This window comes from Symphalangus syndactylus, chromosome 9, assembly GCF_028878055.3.
Source record: "Symphalangus syndactylus isolate Jambi chromosome 9, NHGRI_mSymSyn1-v2.1_pri, whole genome shotgun sequence".
NCBI classification, from domain to species: Eukaryota; Metazoa; Chordata; class Mammalia; order Primates; family Hylobatidae; genus Symphalangus; species Symphalangus syndactylus.
In genome coordinates this window covers 108,678,795-108,690,942 of record NC_072431.2, presented here as the reverse complement: position 1 = coordinate 108,690,942, position 12,148 = coordinate 108,678,795, and positions in this window count along the sequence as shown.

The window sequence follows — 12,148 nt, the reverse complement described above, 5'->3', positions numbered from 1 at the left end:
CCTCCCAGCTGCAGAAGAGGCTTGAGTTGTGCACTTTGCAAGCTGAGGGAAAGTGAAGGCAGAGGGGACATTCTCAGGGATGAGCCAGTCCTTCCGGCAGTCCAGCAATCTTGGGGCTGGGGGGCAGATTTCCACGGTGCACACGGAGGGAAACCAAGAGTACGGGGACCAAGCTGTGGTCACACAGGGAGTCAGGGTGAAGCCACGGCCAGAGGCCAGGTCCAGGCTTTCCCTGGCACAAGGCAGCCAGGCAGGATTTGTACTTCTCAGAAATGGAACTGGCCGTAAAGGAGGTTGCCATGAAGGTAGATGCCAGAAGGTGAGCAGAGTGAAACAGGTCCAAGGCCAGGTGAGCCTGGGTGGGTCTGAGCAAACAGGTCCAAGGAGCACCAGGAATTATAAACATAACTGACACAACTCGCCAGCTCACTTTCTAGGACAGTTTAGGGAGTGCTTTTCACCATGTTGTCTCCCGGCCCAAAGCAAAACGCCTCACACAGAGAGCAAATGCCAAGTCTAAGGTTGAGTTTCATTCCAGAGCCCAGCCTCAGGGCATTAGGCTGATGGTGGAGAGGGTAGGGAAGGAAGCCTCACAGGGTGAACACTCTGACCCCTGGCTCCACCCACTTTTCCATTATTCCAAAATGAAGTTCACTGTATTGTTTTTTCCTTGTAAAAGTTACATGTGCCCGCCCTTCCTTCCTTCCTTCCTTCCTTCCTTCCTTCCTTCCTGCCTGCCTGCCTGCCTGCCTGCCTGCCTGCCTGCCTGCCTGCCTTCCTTCCTTCCTTCCTGCCTTCCTTCCTTCCTTCCTTCCTTTCTCTTTCTTCTTTTCCCTCTCTGGCCCAGGCTGCAATCTACTCGGCTTGCTGCTGCCAGCGCCGCCGACTGCCTGGGTCTGCCGGCGCGCGCCACCGCTGCCTGCCTTTTCTCCTTTGGATGCAGGCACGCGTTCGCCATCTTGGCCACGCTGGTCGCCAGCTCCTGACGCCGAGTGCTCTGCCCGCCTCAGCCTCCCGAGGTACTGGGACTACAGACGGAGTCTCGCTCACCCAGTGCTCGGTGTTGCCCGGGCTGGAGTGCGGTGGCGTGGTCTGGCCTCGCGGCAGCCTCTAACCCCCGGCCGCCTGCCTTGGCCTGCCAGGGTGCTGGGATTGCAGCCCCTGCCCGGCCGCCGCCACATCTGGAAGGTGGGGAGCGCTTCTGCCCGGCCGCCCTGGCTGGGAGGTGAGGAGCACCTCTGCCCGACCGCCCCGTCTGGGAAGTGAGGAGCGCCTCTGCCCGGCCACCCACCGTCTGGGAAGTGAGGAGCGCCTCTGCCCGGCCGCCCCGTCTGGGAAGTGAGGAGCGCCTCTGCCCGGCCACCTACCGTCTAGGAAGTGAGGAGCGCCTCTGCCCGGCCGCCCCGTCTGGGAAGTGAGGAGCGCCTCTGCCCGGCCACCCACCGTCTGGGAAGTGAGGAGCGCCTCTGCCCGGCCACCCTGTCTGGGAAGTGAGGAGCGCCTCTGCCCGGCCGCCCCGTCTGGGAAGTGAGGAGCGCCTCTGCCCGGCCACCCATCGTCTGGGAAGTGAGGAGCGCCTCTGCCCGGCCTCCCATCGTCTGGGAGGTGAGGAGCGCCTCTGCCCGGCCACCCATCGTCTGGAAAGTGAGGAGCGCCTCTGCCCGGCTGCCCCATCTGGGAAGTGAGGAGTGCCTCTGCCCGGACACCCATCGTCTGGGAGGTGAGGAGCGCCTCTGCCCGGCCGCCCATCGTCTGGGAAGTGAGGAGCGCCTCTGCCCGGCCACCCATCGTCTGGGAAGTGGGGAGCGCCTCTGCCCGACCACCCATCGTCTGGGAAGTGAGGAGCGCCTCTGCCCGGCCACCTATCGTCTGGGAAGAAGTGAGGAGCCCCTCTGCCCGGCCGCCCCGTGTCTGGGTAGAAGTGAGGAGCTCCTCTGCCTGGCCACTCCGTCTGGGAGGTCTACCACGGAGGCCAGAAGCAATGTGGGGGCTGGACGTGGTGGCTCACGCCTGTGGTCCCGGCACTCTGGGGGGCGAGGCGGGTTGATCACTTCGGGCTAGGAGTTCGAGACCAGTCTGGCCAACTTGGCGAAACATGAAGAATACAACAGACAAACCAACCAACCAACTCAATGACAACAAAACAGGTCTACCCTGGAGTCATACTCTAATTTTTTCTATTTTCCTCCCTTTCTGATCCTTTATCCCACTTTCTTTTTCTTCCTCTTCCTTCTCCCTCTTCTTTGTCAAATAGAGGATTGAGTTATTATCACTGATCCATATAAAGTCCCTCTCTCATTTATTTTAACTCCCACCCCCATTTCTATTCCCCGACTTCCCATGTGCAACCTTCCTAATATGTTTGATACGCATCTTTTTGTTTGTATGTATTTTTAGAAAATGTTTATTGTTTTTGTATGCAAAAAGATCAATAAAAAAAAAAAAAGTTACATGTGCACCTTCCCCCAAGTACTTGGAAATATAAACAAAGGAAAAAAAGTCCCACACCTTCCTCTCCCTGCCGCTACAAATAAGTGCAGAATCCTTCTAGAGCCTTCTCTGTACGTATCTATCTCTCTGTGTAATCAGGGCAAGATTCCTTCTCTGTCTGCAATGGGGAGGAGGTGGTCACCTCACTGCCCTGTGTGCGTAAATTGAGGGAAACGGTTTCACATTTTGGATGTTGTCTACTGGGCGGTACTTCTTGCCTAAAGGTTCATAGGTGGAAGCCCTATCTTGGCCAGAACCCACCAGGTAATCAGAGGGTGGGTCTTTTCATAAAGACCACCTCCCCTGTCTTCTCCAGACCAATCTCCCACTGAACTCTACTGCAAATGCAACCAGTTGCTTTGCCAAACAGAAATGTAACCACTTGGGCCGGGCGTGATGGCTCATGCCTGTAATCCCAGCACTTTGGGAGGCTGAGGCAGGTAGATCACTTGAGCTCAGGAGTTCGAGACAAGCCTAGGCACCATGGCGAAACCCCATCTCTACAAAAAATACAAAGGCGTGGTGGCATGTTCCTGTGGTCCCAGCTACTTGGGAGGCTGAGGTGGGAGAATCGTTTGAGCCTGGGTGGTTGAGGCTGCAGTGAGCCAAGATCATGCTACTGCACTCCAGCCTGGGCAACTGAGTGAGATCCTGTCTCATTAAAAAAAGAAGAAGAAGAAGAAGAAGGCTAACCATTTATGTTGGTCAGGGTCCCAGCAGGAAAACGAATGGTCCACCCAAATTAGGATTAATTGGAGGAAAGTTTAATAAAGGGGCTATTTATAAAGGTGTAGGCAGGATGTAGGGAAACACAAGGCATAATACAACACGCCGGGCCTCAAAGTGGAGCTGTTAGCACCTCTAACCCTTAAGCCTAATGGAGAAGCCGTTGCTTCTCTCCCTTGGGTCTCCTCTCACAGCTCCCACTGGGAACCCAGTTGAAAACCCAAGGACCACAGGTCAGCCTTCTGGGGCAGAGATCAGGGCAGAGAGTGGAAATAAGGAAGGAAGTGGAGCAAAAAGAAGATACCCAGCACAGCAGGCCAGGGTGACACCAAGAAGAGCACTCAGTCGGTTGCACCACTCATTTTGGAGAAAGGGCTCTAGGCTTAACGCTTTGGACCACGTTCTGCTGAATACTCCTTCCTGACCTTGCTCAGCCTCCTCAATTCCTCTCTGTCTTCCTCTCACAGCCCTTTATCAAGCCCACATTTGCCAGTGCCTCCACCAGCTCCCTAAGAATTCCTCAGCCCTCTGCAACCCAAGAAATCAGTCCAGGTCCCACGCCCCTTCTTGTGCCCCTTCTTGCTGGCACTCTTCTGGCCAAAAGCCTAGAGCAGAACTGCAGTGCACTAGTGCAGGCTATTGCAGAAACTTCCTTCTGCCCGGGATTTGCTGGCTCTGAAGTAGAGGGCTGGGCTCTGGCCCCAAAAGGAGGGGGAGTACGGGGAAGGTGGATGCCTGGATCCAGCTCACCTTCTTCATCATCAGGAAGCTGCCCCACGGCAGGCACGCATCCTCATGGCGAGTATTCATGTTCTTCCTACAATGGCCCAGTCTGGCCACGTGCGAGCAGAGCAGAGAGTCCTCATGATAAAATGGATTTGGTCGTGTGTTTGTGAAATAAGCCCATATTGGGTGATTTTGAAACTTCTTGTGCTTGCTATTGTAAATGTTTCCCCCATGACATAGTCCAACTGGTTATTGATACTATGTAATAAAGCAATTGATTTTTTTAAAGTTTTTGGACCCCCTGGCTGTCATTTAAAAATTTCATATTAATTTATATTTATTGCATTTTCTGAAGTTTTTCCAGGGAGAAGCCATAATGAAAACTTTGCTCTTTCTTTTTCAAAGAGATAAGATACCTCTTATTTCTTCTTGCTCTAGTATTGGCTAGAACTCCCAGAACAATATTGAATAGCAGTGAGGACTGCAAGAAACCTTGTTGTGTTTTGGATTTTAATGGGGATGTCTCCATTGTTTTATTGTGAAGCATGACATGTTTGCTTTAAGAGTAACATGTTTTACTGTTACTTTCAAGGGACTTCTCTTTATTCTGCTATGGGAAAATAAGAGTTTTTTTAAACTCAGTACCAAATACTCAATTGTATTAAATATATTCCAGTATCCATTTACAGTATATTTTTTCTTTGACTTATTAATATTGTGAATATATTTATTTTTTTTTCTTCCCCCCGAGACAGTCTTACTCTGTCATCCTGGCTGGAGTGCAGTGGTGCAATCACGGCTTACTGCAACCTCCAACTCCCGGGCTTAAGCAATCCTCCTGCTTCAGCCTTCCAAATAGCTGGGACTATCAGCACATGCCACTATGCCCAGCTAGTTTTTATTTTATTTTATCTTATTTATTTATTTATTTATTTTTGAGACGTCTCTCTCTGCCGCCCAGGCAGATCTCGTGATCTCGGCTCACTGTAACCTTCCGCCTTCCGGGTTCAAGTGATTCTCCTGCCTCAGCCTCCCCAGTAGCTGGGACTACAGGTGCGTGCTACCACGCCCGACTAATTTTTTGTATTTTTGTTTTTGGGTTTGGTTTTGTTTTGTTTTTGAGACAGTTTTACTCTTGTTGTCCAGGCTGGGTACAACGGCGCGATCTCGGCTCACTGCAACGTCCGCCTCCTGGGTTCAAGCGATTCTTCTGACTCAGCCTTCCGAGTAGCTGGGACTTACAGGCGCATGCTACCATGCCCAGCTATTTTTTGCATTTTTAATAGAGGCGGGATTTCCCCATATTGGCCAGGCTGGTTCTTCTTAAATATTAATAATTTGTATTTTCTTAGAAAATTGCCCAATTAAGGAAAATTATTAGTGAACAGTTGTCTATATGTTTTTTATGAACATTTCTAAAAAAAGATTACATCCCCTTTTTATTACTAATGTGGTCCATTTGAGTTTTCTTTAGACTTTTTTATTTATTTGATTTTGTAGTGATGTATCTATTTGATATGTCTTCCAGCTCTAGGTTATATTTTTCAGTCCTGCTCTTTATCTGTTTTCTACTATATAATTTTTTGTTTTTATCTACATTAACTGCTTTAGTCAATTTTAAACATAGCAATCTTATTAAAGAAACATTTTCCTGTATTTGCTTATATTTATCCATTTATTCTTCTGTCCATCCATCTTTTTATGTGTTTCAAAGTAAGTTGAATCCATTTAATTTTTTATGGATTCCAAAGTAAGTTGCAAACATCAATACATTTTACCCCAAAACACTTCAGCATTCATTCACTATTTCTTTATGTTTCTCTCCTTTCATTTATTTTTTGTTGTCTAGCTCCTTTAGTTCAGTGCTTTACTTTTCTCTTTTTAAATAAGTAATATAATAACATTTAAGATTTACTAAGTGGCTGGGCGCGGTGGCTCACACCTGTAATCTCAGCACTTTGGGAGGCCGAGGCAGGTGGATCACCTGAGGTCAGGAGTTCAAGACCAGCCTGGCCAGCATGGTGGAACCCCGTCTCTACTAAATATACAAAAATTAGCCAAGCATGGTGGCGCATGCCTGTAAGGTCTGTAATCCCAGCTACTCGAGAGACTGAGGCGGGAGAATCACTTGAACCTGGGAGGTGGAGTTTGTAGTGAGTCGATACTGTGCCACTGCACCCCAGCCTGGGCAACAGAGAAAGACTCCATCTCAAAAAAAAAAAAAAAAAAACAGGCTGGGCACGGTGGCTCACGCCTGTAATCCCAGCACTTTGGGAGGCCGAGGCAGGCGGATCACCTGAGGTCGGGAGTTCAAGACCAGCCTGGCCAACACGGTGAAACCCTGTCTCTACTAAAAATACAAAAAATTAGCCGGGTGAGGTGGCGGGCGCCTGTAGTCCCAGGTACGCGGGAGGCTGAGGCAGGAGAATGGCGTGACCCCCGGGGGGCGGAGCTTACAGTGAGCCGAGCTTACAGTGAGCCGAGATCACGCCACTGCACTCCAGCCTGGGCGACAGCAAGACTCCGTCTCAAAAAAAAAAAAAAAAAAAATTAACTAACCATCTCTCATGTTTCAGGCCAGTTTAGGGAAATTTTTAAATCAGACATCAGGGGAGAATCTTCTTCCTCCAGACAGACCCCAAATTAGGTAATAGACTATTTTTATAAGTCAATGCTTGTAAGATTCAGAATTCTAAGAAAAAGATGTCAAGAAGAAAAGACTTTTTGGCTGGGCCCAGTGGTTCACGCTTGTAATCCCAGCACTTTGGGAGGCTGAGACAGGTAGATCACCTGAGGTCAGGAATTTGAGACCAGCTTGACCAATATGATGAAACCCCGTCTCTACGAAAAATATAAAAATTAGCCTGGGATGGTGGCAAGCACCTGTAATCCCAGCTACCTAGGAGGCTGAGACAGGAGAATAGCTTGAACCAGGTAGGCAGAGGTTGCAGTGAGCCAAAATCATGCCACCGCACTCCAGCCTGGGCAACAAAGCAAGACTCCATCTCAAATTAAAAAAAAAAAAAAAAAAAAAAAAGAGAGAGAGAGACTTAAATTTTTTTTTTTTTTTTTTTAAAGACAGGGTCTCACTCCATTACCCAGGCTGGAGTACAGTAACATGATCAGAATTCACTGCAGCCTTGAGCTCCTGGGCTTAAGCCATCGTCCCACTTCAGCCTCCTGAGTAGCAGGGACTACAGGTGTGTGCACCACACCCAGCTATTTACTTTTAATTTTTTGTAGAGATAGGGTCTTGCCATGTTGTCCAGGCTTCTCTTGAACTCCTGGCCCCAAGCAATCCTCCCACCTTGGACTCCTATGGCACTGGGATTGCAGGCACGAGCCATCCTGCCTGGCCAATAAGAAGGAGTTTTTCATTAAAATCCCTTTATTTTCAAGTCAAGGAAATATTAAGTTATAAGAAGCTACTGTCTATACTTTTTTTCTCAGTCCTTTGATGGTGAATCTTCTTTCCTTACAGGAAAAGGACTCAACCCTCTGGGCACAGAGTCAAATATTCCCCTCTTAGGAAGGGGATACAAGGCCAGGTGCAGTGGCTCACGCCTATAATCCCAGCACTTTGGGAGGCTGAGGAGGGCGGGTCATGAGGTCAGGAGTTTGAGACCAGCCTGGCCAACATGGTGAAACTCTGTCTCTACTAAAAATACAAAAATTAGCCAGGCATGGTGGCGGGCACCTGTAATTCCAGCTACTCGGGAGGCTGAGCCAGGAGAATTGCTTGAACCCAGGAGGCAGAGGCTGCAGTGGGCCGAGATCATACCACTGCACTTCAGCCTGGGCAACAGAGCAAGACTCCATCTCAAAAAAGAAAAGAAAAAGAAAAGCAGAGCAAGATATTTTGAGCCCAGGTCTAACTCACAACCGATGTTCATATTTCTCATGCTGTATACTTTCCTCTACGTACATCTTCGGCTGCATCCCATGTATTTTCTAACCACAGTAACAGGATAAAATAAGGAGACTTTCTGCCAGTTTTCTTTCCCCCACTTTTCTAGTCGTCATGGCCTTTCACCCATTGGCTATTACAGTGAATTTTTTATTCCAAAAACCTCTGCCAATCAAGAGCCAAAGACTGGAGGGCTTAAAGCATAGTTTGTTTCATAAACCAGTTTGGGGAATAATTCATAATGATGTAAGAGCTTAGACACTGAGAAGGGGCTGAGTCATGGGGTGCAGCATGTTCTGGGAAAACAGATTTAGGACAGAAACAAAATTTCTCCTTTTAAGAATGGAGACACGACTGACATTCACTGGTTTTTGGCTTTTCAGCATGTGGTAGAGTCTCTATTTGAATGTAAAAGACCCTTTCTAATTCTGGCAGCTTGTGGGGTTTGGAGAGGGGGTGGGAAATTTCCTTGGTTCTCTTTATTTATTTATTTATTTTATTAATTTTTTTGAGATAGAGTCTCACTCTGTTGCCCAGGCTGGAGTGCAGTGGCACAATCTCAGCTCACTGCAACCTCCACCTCCCGGGTTCAAGTGATTCTCGTGCCTCAGCCTCCTGAGTAGCTGAGACTACAGTCTTGCGCCACCACGCCTGGCTAATTTTTTGTATTTTTAGTAGAGACGGGGTTTCACCATGTTGGTCAGGTTTGTCTCGAACTCCTTACCTCAGGTGATCTTCCCGCCTCAGCTTCCCAAGGTGTTGGGATTACAGGCGTAAGCCACCGCGCCTAGCACTCTGTTCTCTTTCTGGGTGCTTGTGTGAAGGCTTGTGACTCAGGCTCGGCCAGATGGATGCACCTGTCCAAGCACCCGAGTCTAGAGGAGGCAACTCAAAGGTGTGGAGAGGAGCCCAGAAAGATTATGAATTTATCCCAAAGAAACTGAAGTAGATGTGAGTTTCCTTAAGTGTGTAAGTTTAAGTTTTCTATCAGCAGCAGAATTCGGGCTTGCCCTAAATAGAGAAACAAAGTTACTTTTTACAATCAAAATTGTGACTGTGAAATATTACACACATGAAAATGAGTGATATTTAAAGACTGCTTTTAAAATTCATCTCAATGTTAAAAAAAAAAATCCTGTAAGCCAAGTGCAGTGGCACTCACCTGTAATCCCAGCTACCTGGGAGGCAGAGGCAGGACAATCATCTGAGCCCAGGAATTCAAGGCTGCAGTGAGCTACTGCACTCCAGCCTGGGCACCATAGCAAGACACCATCGCTAAAAAAATTATCGAAGATAACTATTATTATGTTCATTTTACAGACGAGAAAACAGACATGGAGAAACCCGAGCACCAAAACCAGAGCAACAGTCTCTGTGGGCAGCAGAGCTAGAAACTGAACTTGGGCCACAGGACTTCAAGCCCATGCTCCACACTCTTAACAATTACCAAGTTTTTTGTTTGTTTGTTTGTTTGTTTGTTTTTAGACAGGGGCTAGCTCTGTTGCCCAGGCTAAAGTACAGTGGCACAATCACGGCTCACTGCAGCCTTGACCTCCCAGGATCAAATGATTCTCCCATCTCAGCCTCCTGAGGAGTTGGGACCACAGGCATGTGCCACCATGCCCGGATAATTTTTGTAATTTTTTTTTTTTTTATTTTGTGAGACACAGGGTCCCTCTATATTGTCCAGGCTCATCTCGAACTCCTGTTCTCAAGTGACTCACCTGCCCTGGCTTCCCAAAGTGCTAGGATTACAGGTGTGAGCCACCACGCCCAGCCTGCAGAGTATTCAGATTGTTATCTATATCTGAACATGTTTTGATTTCACCTTTCAGTGCTGTAAGAGGGATTTTTTTATTTTCTAGATGATTCAAAAATTTTTAGCCAATCTTTTGTTATTTAGTTTTAGTTTTATTACATTGTGCTCAGAAAATGTGACCGAATTTTTTCTACTTTCAGGAATTTATTACAGCTTAGTTTAAGACCTAACATTTGGTCAATTTTTGTATTTATTCCATACAAATTTGAAAATCATGTTATCGGGCCGGGCATGATGGCTCACGCCTGTAAACCCAGCATTTTGGGAGGCCAAGGCGGGTGGATCACCTGAGATCAGGAGTTTGAGACCAGCCTGGCCAACATGGAGAAACCCCGTTTCTGCTAAAAATACAAAAATTAGCTGGGCGTGGTGGCACGTGCCTGTAATCCCAGCTGCTAGGGTCAGGGGGAGGGCGCTGAGGCAGGAGAATTGCTTGAACCTGGGAGGTGGAGGTTGCAGTGAGCCAAGATCAAGACGCTGTACTCCAGCCTGGGCAACAGAGGGAGACTCCATCTCAAAAAGAAAAAAGAGAATAATGTTATCAAGTATGAATAGTATTAATACAAATTAAAAGGCAGATATTGCCAGACTGGATTTAAAAAAAAAAAAAAGACCCAACTACATCTTGTCAACTATAAGATGTCTATTTTAAATACAAAGAAACAGGTTAAAAGTTAAAAGATGGAGTAGTGGTGGCTGGGTGCAGTGGCTCAAACCTGTAATCCCAACAGTTTGGGAGGCCAAGGCGGGTGGATCACTTGAGTTCAAGGCCAGCCTGGCCAATATGGTGAAACCCCGTCTCTACTAAAAATACAAAAAATTAGCTGGGCATGGTGGCACACGCCTGTAATCCCAGCTACTTGGGAGGCTGAGGCAGGAGAATTGCTTGAACCCAGGAGGTGGAGGTTGCAGTGATCCGAGATCGCACCACTGCACCCCAGCCTGTGAGACAGAGCAAGATTGTCTCAAAAAACAAACACACACACACACACACACACACACACACAGACGATACATTGGGTCAATCACTCTTCTTTGTGTCTGACCTTTGTGGCCATTTGTCTCTTGTGTCTGATGCCTGGACAGCGACTCCCTCTCCAACTGGCCCACGGCCCTTGGTGGGGGTCGACTCTGGCACTGCCCTAACACTCTCCATTCAGCACACTGTTCCTTCATGTGCCTGCTGCTAAGGTTATGAATTTCTAAGTTAGGAAATGCATCCACTCTCAGCCCCTCTCACCTCCAGTCCTCAGACCTCAAGGTGTCACTGAAACGTGGTGGTCCCAGATGGGCTTCCCTCTGCTGCAGTGAGCAGCCCGCTGAGCCTCACTGTCTCCACCCATGGCCTTAAAGTTTTTGTTATGTGAAGTGCAGCCTTCTAGAGATTCTAGGGGCAACATGGAATTCTTCCTACTGTGTTCATTTGATTATTTCAATAGGGATTTGTTGACAAAATGGGAGAGGGAATTGAATAGAGGGGGTTAGATCCCCACCTAGCACCAGGAGTCCCTTTTGTTTGTTTGTTTATAGAGATGGTGGGGGGTCTCACTATATTGCCTCAGGCTGGTCTTGAACTCCTGGGCTCAAGAATCCTCCCATCTCCGCCTCCTGAAGTGCTGGGATTACAGGCGTGAGCCACTGCACCCAGCCCCAGGAGTCCCTTTTGAATCAGGGTTGGGCACCAACTTGACCCATTTTATATATATATATATATATATATATATATATATATATATATACACTGAATACTTTAGGCGACTGTAACACAATGGTAAAAATTTGCCTATATAAACAGATGTAAACATAGAAACATAGTAAAAATACGGTATCATAATCTCTTGGGACTACCACAGTATATGTGGTCTGGCATTGACTGAAATGTCATTACTCATGACTGTACTAAAATACAGTAGGTGTATTTGCCTGACGTGGGGAAAGGATAGAGAGCACAGTTCCCAGCCATTGCCCTGCGGGACATTCGAAAGCCGTTGGTATTACAAATTCTAGCCTTATCATCAGTGGGTCAGCTCACTTCAGTGCCCATTCATCGAAAAGCCTTAAAATTCGCTTCCTTCATTTGGGGTGTACTGAGCCCCTTCCCCAGAAAGGAGCGCTTGCGGGAAGTCTGGCACAGGTGACTAGGGCTGTGCGGTCAGGTAATTGCACTTCTCCCACGGTGCAGGGGCCATGGGTGAGACCACGTCTCCGCAGTACCTGGTGTGTGCTGCCCCCAGGGTCAGGGCACCTGGCAGTTGGAAAGACCGGCCGACCCTGAGGGATGGGCAGCACTGGAATGGTGGCTCCAGGGCCAGCACTCCCGGAGGAGGGACGGCCTGAGGAAAGGCAGGGAGGTGGGAAATCCCAGAACATGTTTGGGGAATGACAAGACATCTAGTTTGACTGGAGTATGGGGAAAAGGTGGGGCGTTGGGGAGACAGGTCTGGGGCCAGACTGCAGGGGTGCGAATTGGCTTGGTCTGG